General features: G+C 24.6%; 1 long non-coding RNA gene across 1 annotated transcript; it reads left to right on the top strand.

The window, feature by feature from the left end:
• On the top strand, nt 1-2,043 carry LOC149057483 (uncharacterized). Its single transcript, XR_016191079.1, has 3 exons — nt 1-477; nt 1,020-1,259; nt 1,881-2,043. It is a non-coding gene; the product is annotated as an uncharacterized LOC149057483 (long non-coding RNA).
• The last annotated feature ends 6,372 nt before the right edge of the window (nt 2,044-8,415 follow it).

The raw sequence follows: 8,415 nt of genomic DNA, 5'->3' as shown, positions 1-8,415 counted from the left end.
TATAAATTGGTAATTCACTCTAACAAATTTCCGAATGGTGAACATCTCAATCGTTACAATGCTCCGTCAACAAGCGAATTATAATTACAGGACAACAATTCGACAAAAGAGACATTGTACTGTGATGTCGTGATGACAATCTTCAAATAATTTCTGAACTGCACCAATTCTACGACAGTCTTCAATATCCATTGATGTTCTCCCACGGTGAAGGTGGATATCCCTCAAGTCGATCCTGTTACTAGAGTTCCTACACAAAAAACAGTTTCATGTATGAAATATTATTGCTATTGCATAATGAAATGCTAGATAATTCAAATCATTTACTTAGATATGGCATGTTATTTAACCAATATATAGTTGATCAGTATGCCAAAATTGAATCTTAGCGTTTGGCGTTTATAAGACACAATCAAAAAACATTACGTGCTGAAAGTTATATTCATCTACAGGACGCATTGCGCTCAAATGAACAAAGTAATAACATTGGACAATTAGTTATATTTCCATCAAGTTTTACGGGGGGGGTATCTTCATGAAAAAACACAGGATGCAATGACTTACCTAAAAAATTATGGTAATTATGAGAAATTTGAGCCCACCCACATTTTGCAACGGTACAAGACGATTAAAAATTGAGAAGTTCATTACTCGAGTGTATAATATTAACAGGCTGTGGTAATGGAAAAACTGTATTAATACCAATTATACCAATTATACCCTCAGATTTACCTTTTAAGTTTAAACGTATTCAGTTTCCTGTTAAATTAGCATTTGCAATGACTATAAATAAAGCACAGGGACAAACACTTAACGTTGCTGGAATTGAAATAAGCGTTCAATGTTTTTCTCACGGTCAACTATACATCACCCTGTCAAGTGTGACATCCAAATTTAATTTTTATATTTTTTCTCCTGATCCAGAAAAAGTTGATAACGTTGTTTTCAAAGAAATTTTATAAGTATTTGAATAATTATCAAAATACTGACATAATTCATATCTTTTGTTCCATCCATAGTTATACCTACGAAATGTACATACACAATTTACATTACATACATAAACATTTACCAATACATACAAAAAAATGTTTTTAAACATTATGAAGAATCCGTGGTGGCAACGCTAAATTTATATGGCTACATTACTACGAAAACATGACTAAAAGTGGTCTAGAATAAAAAGACATTCAAAAACATCCAGATAATAAATAGCAATTTAATATCTGAAAAATCTTGCAATAGCGAAGGATTGCCGGGTCAGCTAATAATCTATTATAATTAAATATTAACCTTTAACTACGTATTTATAATGTTTAATTTTATGCATGGCCTGATAGTAGACATAAAGTAAGAATATGTTATAAGTATGAACTATAATTCAAATTAAGTTCAAATGATTTATCTACCCTAATTATTATGTTTTGAAATTTATAGTCTACCAAAAAACTTGAAAATTCATAACAAACATTTCAAATAAATCACTTGATTTTCCACTTTAATCATAACATATTATGTTATATATAATTTGCGAATTGTCGTGATTTTTACGTATGTTGTCAAAATTCAAACTTTGAATGCTTATTAAAAAATGTAAGGCTATGTACTTATTTTATAAATATGTTAGGAGCTTTATATTAAATTTTCAAATCTGACAATTGAACGTTGAAGCGTAATCTTTACGTATTTAGTCAAAATTTTAAATTTAAATGCTTATAAAAAAAAAATCGTGACTATGAATTTTTAATATTTTTCAACTACTGTTGTAACAATATGTAAGTGTCTTGAATTAAACTTTCAAGCTTTTCTATCCAACAAATAAACTTTTATCGATATTAATAGAAAAAAAAACTAAAATAGTTAAAAAATTAAAATTTCAGTAAACAGCTCAAAACAAATCAAATATTTTGAAAATTTTGAAAAATATAAAATACCTGTACAAACATTCAGTAAAAATCTCAAGTATCTGCGGTCATTTATTTTAAAGTTACACCAAAACAAAAAAATCTCTAAATAAGAAGTCTAGTGAAAGTCCATCGTCGTAAAAATGCATATTAATATAAATCTTAAATATATTTAAAGTTTAATCTTATGTTTATATAATATCCAACATTAATTAAATAAGAAATGTTTAATTTAATTTTCAGACGGAATATTATTTATACAATGTACGTTAGTTATAATCACGGCTATCAACACAGGTTGGAGCTCGCGACCTTATTACGTGTCGAAGTGGAGAACAGAGGTACTAACAGCGCTAGGTGTTACTGGCTCGACATTAACACGTCTCATATAGGATATTAGATGGTTTTTGGTTTCTATCTTCTAAATAACATAATTTAGCAATAATTAGTACATAACTAAAATTGTTGGTCACATTGTTTTCTATCGGGTGACCAAATCATATTGTTTTTATCACCAATATACGGACATTTATCGGCGTTATGATATGGTCGGCAGTCGCGAGCTACACATTTTTTAATAACGGTTAAATGTTAAAATTATTAAACCTATACATAAATGCTTAAAAATTAAAAAAAGGTTAGGTTAGATTAAAAAACTTAAAAATGGTAAAAAAATTTTAATCAATATTAAAGACTCAAAAGTAATCAATGACCTAATCCCTTTCCCTAATTACATTCCGATTAACAAACAATATTATTATATATACAGTTTTGTGAAGGAAAAGTTAAAAAACAAAACTATTAAATGTTATAACTGGAAATTGTATGTACCTATGAATAAAAAATAAAATAAAAATATATAGTTTATTATACATTATATATAATACAAAATATATTATAATAGTAAATATTACAATCGAGGTTAATTATTTATTGGCAATGTAAACATCAGACAATACATTAACGCGGGGGTCAAACAGGCTCACGAGTCGGTAGTCACGATCACATCACAACGCCGATAAATTGTTGTATATTGGTGATAAAAATAATATAATTTGATCAACCGATAGAAAACAATGTGGCCAACAAATTTAGTTATGTACTAATTATTGCTAAATTATGTTATTTAGAAGATAGAAACAAAAAACCATTTAATATCCTATATGAGACGTGTTAATGTCGGGCCAGTAACACCTAGCGTTGTTAGTACCTCTGGTCACCGTTTCGACACGGCAGCTACACGTGCAGCATATCCGCAAGCTCCAACCTGAGAAGATAACCGTGGTTATAATCTATTATAATTAATTATTAACCTTAAACTACGTATTTATAATGTTTAAAGATATGCAAGGCCTGATAGTTGACATTTATGTATGAATATGTTATAACTAAAAACTCTATTTCAAATTAAGTTCAAATGATTTTTCTACACTAATTTCAAAGTTTAAAAAATTATATTCTACCAAAAAACTTGAAAATTCAGTGCAAACATTTGAAATAAACCAAATAAACATTTGATGAATATTTTATAATTATAAAATTTATTATACACTTATTAATTATTATCGGATATTCTCTGCCTATTATAGTAATAGGTAAGTTGATTTAATTTAAAAAAATTATATAATTTTACACGATTTATAATATGCATCTTAAATATCTTATGTTTATATTATTATATTAAACATGATTTAAAGAAGTAGTGTGATTTTTTTATTAAACATCTGCATTCAATTTTCCGTTTTTCTAAAATAAAAAGCTGTTAGCTATAATCTATTGTAATTAAATATTAACCTTAAATTACGGGATTATAATGTTTAATTTTATACATGGCCTGAAAGTAGACATATAAGTAAGAATATGTTATAAGTATGAACTCTATTTCAAAATAAGTTCAAATCATTTTTTACCCTAATTATTAATTTATTATGCTTCGAAATTTATATTCTACTAAAAATCTTGAAAAGTTATCGCAAACATTTCAAATCAATCACTAGATTTTCAACTTTAATCATAACATTTGAATAATATTTTATAATTATAAAATATACAGGGTGATTCTTTTATCAAACAACACTCATTATTTAAAAAAGTATTGACTTTTTTCAAAATATTTTTTTACAAAGTTTGAAGTTGTTAAAAAACAGCGCTTTTATTAAAAAATTATATTTTAAAATATTTTTTATCCTTGTCATTTTTTAAGTTTTTTACTTTTATGAAAGGCAACATAGTTTTTTAATTTCATATTCCAAAGCAGTATATATTTCTAAAAATGTTGATACATAAGAATCGAATTTAAGACGAGTAGTTTATGAGTTATAAGTATTTTAAGTTTAGACAAGCGGAGTACTGTACAAACATTTTGAGGGGTAACCCCGTAACACTCCACTCTGCCAATCTAAACCTTAAATACCTATAACCCATAAACTACTAGCGCTAAATTCGAAATTATAACGTAATAATTAATAAAAAAAATGGCTTTATTAATTTATGAAATTTTATGCATAGGTTACCATTTGAAAATCAAAAGTTGATAATGGTTTACCTAATAAGGGTGAAAAATATAAAACAAATATACAATTCAAGAAGAGTGTAAATCTACAATTTTGAAAAACAAAAAAATTTGAAGAAAGTCAATACATTCAAAAATGAAGAGTGTTGTTTGATAAAAGAATCCTCCTGTATAATTCACTAATTAATTGTTATCGGATATTCTCTGTCGATTATATAGGAGTAAGTAAATTGATTTAATTTTAAATAATTATTTAATTTTATACGAATTATATTAATATCCATCTTAAATATATTTAAAGTTTAATCTTATGTTTATAATATTATATCCGACATGCTTGAAATAAGTAGTGAGATTTTTTTTTTTAAACAACTGCATTTAAATTTCGAGTGTCTAAAAAAAAAACCTATTCGTTATAATCGATTGTAATTAAATATTAATTTTAAACCACGTATTTAGAATGTTTCATTCTATGCATGGCCTGATAATAAACAAATAAGTATGAATATGATATAATTAAGAACTCTTATTTCAAATAAAGTAGAAATGATTTATCTACCTTAATTAATATTTTTTGAAATGTATATTCCCCCGAAAAACTTGCAAATTCATTGCAAACATTTCAAATAAATCACTTGATATTTCACTTTAATCATAACATTTGATGAATATTTCATAATTATAAAATATATTATACACTCATTCATTATTATCTGATATTCTCTGTCAATAGTCAAAATGTAAGTTGATTTAATTTTAAAAAATTATATAATTTTACACGATTTATTATATGCATCTTAAATATATTTAATGTTTAATCTTATCTTTATATTATAATAATAATGCTTTAAAAAAGAAGTGTGATTTTTTTTTTAAATCTGTATTCAATTTCCCGAGTTTCTAAAATAAAAAAGCTGTTAGCTATACTCCATAATAAAAAAATATAACCATAAACTACGTATTTATAATTTTTAATTCTATGCGTGGCCTGATCGTACACATATAAGCATGAATATGTTAAAACTATGAACTCTATTTAAAAATAAGTTTTTTATTTTATAATTATAAAATATATTATACCCTCATTATTATAGTCTGTAGTAAGTTGATTTATATTTAAATAATTATTTAATTTTACTCGACTCATAATATGCATCTTAAATATGTATAAAGTTTAATCTTATGATTTTTATGTTTTTATTATATATCCGACATGATTAAAATAAGAAATGTGATTTTTTTTTACATTCAATTTGCAGAATACTTTATAAGTAGATGTGGTACGTTAGTTATAATCTATTATTATTAAATATTATTCTTAAACTATATACCAATAATGTTTAATTATATTCAAGGCCTAATAGTAGACATATAAGTATACATATGTTACAACTAAGAACTCTTTTTCAAATAAAGTTCAAATGATTTTTCACCTAAATTCTAAGGTTCAAAATGTATATTCTACCGAAAAACTTGAAAATTCATTGCAAACATTTGAAAAAACCATTTGATTTTCCACATTAATCATAACATTTGATGAATATTTTAGAATTATAAAATTTAATATACACTTATTAATTATTATCGGATATTCTCTGCCTATTATAGCATTAAGTAAGTTGATTTAATTTAAAAAAATTATATAATTTTACACGATTTATAATATGCAACTTAAATATCTTATGTTTATATTATTATATTAAACATGGTTTAAAGAAGTAGTGTGATTTGCATTCAATTTTCGTTTTTCTAAACTAAAAAGCTGTTAGTTATAATCTATTATAATTAAATATTAACCTTAAATTACGGGATTATAATGTTTAATTCTATGCATGCACCATGGACTGATAGTAGACATATACGTATGAATAATGAATATGTTATAACTATGAACTCTAATTCAAATTAAGTTCAAATGATTTTTCTACCAAAATTTATGTTTCGAAATTTATATTCTACCAAAATCCTTGAAAATTCATTGCAAATATTTTAAGTAAATCACTTGAATCTCCAGTTTAATCATATCATTTGATAAATATGTTATAGTTATAAAGTATATTATACAGTTATTATATATTATCGGACATTCTCTGTTGAATATAGAACATAGTAAGTTGATTTAACTTTAAATAATAATTTAATTTTAAACGATTTATAATTTGCATTTTAAATATGGTTAAGTTTAATCTTATGTTTATATTATATCCGACATGATTGAAATAAGTAGCCAGATTTTTTTTTTTTATTGAATTTTTGCGTTAAATTTTCCGATTTTCTAAAATAAAAAAAAACTGTTAGTAATAATCTATTATAATTCAATATGAATTTTAAACTACGTGTTTATAATGTATAACTCTTTGCAACGCCTGATATAAGACATATATGTATGAAAAATGAATATGTTATAACTATGAACTCTATTTCAAAATAAGTTCAAAATATTTTTCTACCGTAATTTTATGGTTCGAAATTTATATTCTACCCGAAACCATAAATATTCATTGCAAACATTTCAAATCAATCACATGATTTTCCACTTTAATCATAACATTTGATGAGTATTTTATAATTATAAAATGTATAATACACGTATTATATATTATTTATCGGCTATTCTCTGTTTAATATAGAACTTAGTAAGTTGATTTAATAGTAAATAATTATTTAATTTTACACGAATTATATTAATATGCATCTAAAATATATTTAAAGTTTAATCTTATGTTTATATTATATACGACATGATTGAAATAAGTAATGAGACTATTTTTTTTTTAAATTCTGCATTAAATTTTCCGAGTTTCTAAAATAAAAAAAACTGTTAGTAATATTCTATTATAATTAAATATTAACCATAAATTACGGGTTTATAATGTTTAATCCTATGCATGTCCTGATCGTACACAAATAAGCATGAATATGTTATAACTATGAACTCTAAGTTCAAATGATTTTTCTACCCTTATTATAATGTATCAAACTTTATATTCTACAGAAAATCTTGAAAATTCATTGCTATTATTTCAAATAAATCACATGATTTTCCACTTTAATCATAACACTTGATAAATATTTAATAATTATAAAATATATTATACTCGTATTATTTATTATCGGATATTCTCTGTCTATAATAGACAAAAGTAAGTTCATTTAACTTTAAATTATAATTAAATTTTAAATGGTTTGTAATTTTAATTTTAAATATGTTAAATTTTAATCTTATTTTTATATTATATACGACATGATTGAAATAAGTAGTGAGACTTTTTTTTTTTAAATTTCTGCATTAAATTTTCCGAATTTCTAAAATAAAAAAAGCTGTTAGTTATAATCTATTATAATTAAATATTAACCTTAAATTACGGGTTTATAATGTTTAACTCTATGCATGTCCTGATCGTACACATATAAGCATGAATATGTTAAAACTATGAACTCTATTTAAAAATAAGTTTTTTTTTTATTATTATTTAAAATACATCTACAATCTATACAAATTTTTGTACAATAATTAGATTTGATAAAAAGTATCTTCTTTATAAAATGACGGCGAATATTATGATTGGGAAGTTATCCATTGATAACACCCAGCAGGTGCGTTTGTTAAAGACTAATGATTATTGATGTAAAAGATCCCTACACTAATTTCTTTTTAGTCTCCGTCGAGGGTTGTCGGGTAGAGTTTTAGATGATAATTTTTTGATTAGTGGATTAGTGTGTGATTAGAGTTTATTATGAAATCCGATTTAGTATGTTTTAGAGATTTGATTTAGGGTTAGTATTTTTAAGTCTTTGTGAAGGTTGGAGTTTGTTATGTACCATGGATCAGAAGAAACTATACAGAGACAGATGAACTGGAAGGCTTGTATTGATCTGTTGTTGGAGGGTTTTGCGGCTCCCCATAATTGGATGCCGTATGTCAATAGCGGCCTGAGTAAAGACTTATAAATTAGTAATTTGGTGTCAATGTTCATTTTAGATCTCAATAGTGGTCTT

Source organism: Diuraphis noxia, unplaced genomic scaffold (genome assembly GCF_037042655.1).
Source record: "Diuraphis noxia isolate RWA-SAM2 unplaced genomic scaffold, SU_Dnox_SAM2 contig0003, whole genome shotgun sequence".
NCBI lineage: Eukaryota > Metazoa > Arthropoda > Insecta > Hemiptera > Aphididae > Diuraphis > Diuraphis noxia.
Note: the sequence above shows the minus strand (reverse complement) of the source record. Positions and strands in the feature narration are given on the sequence as shown.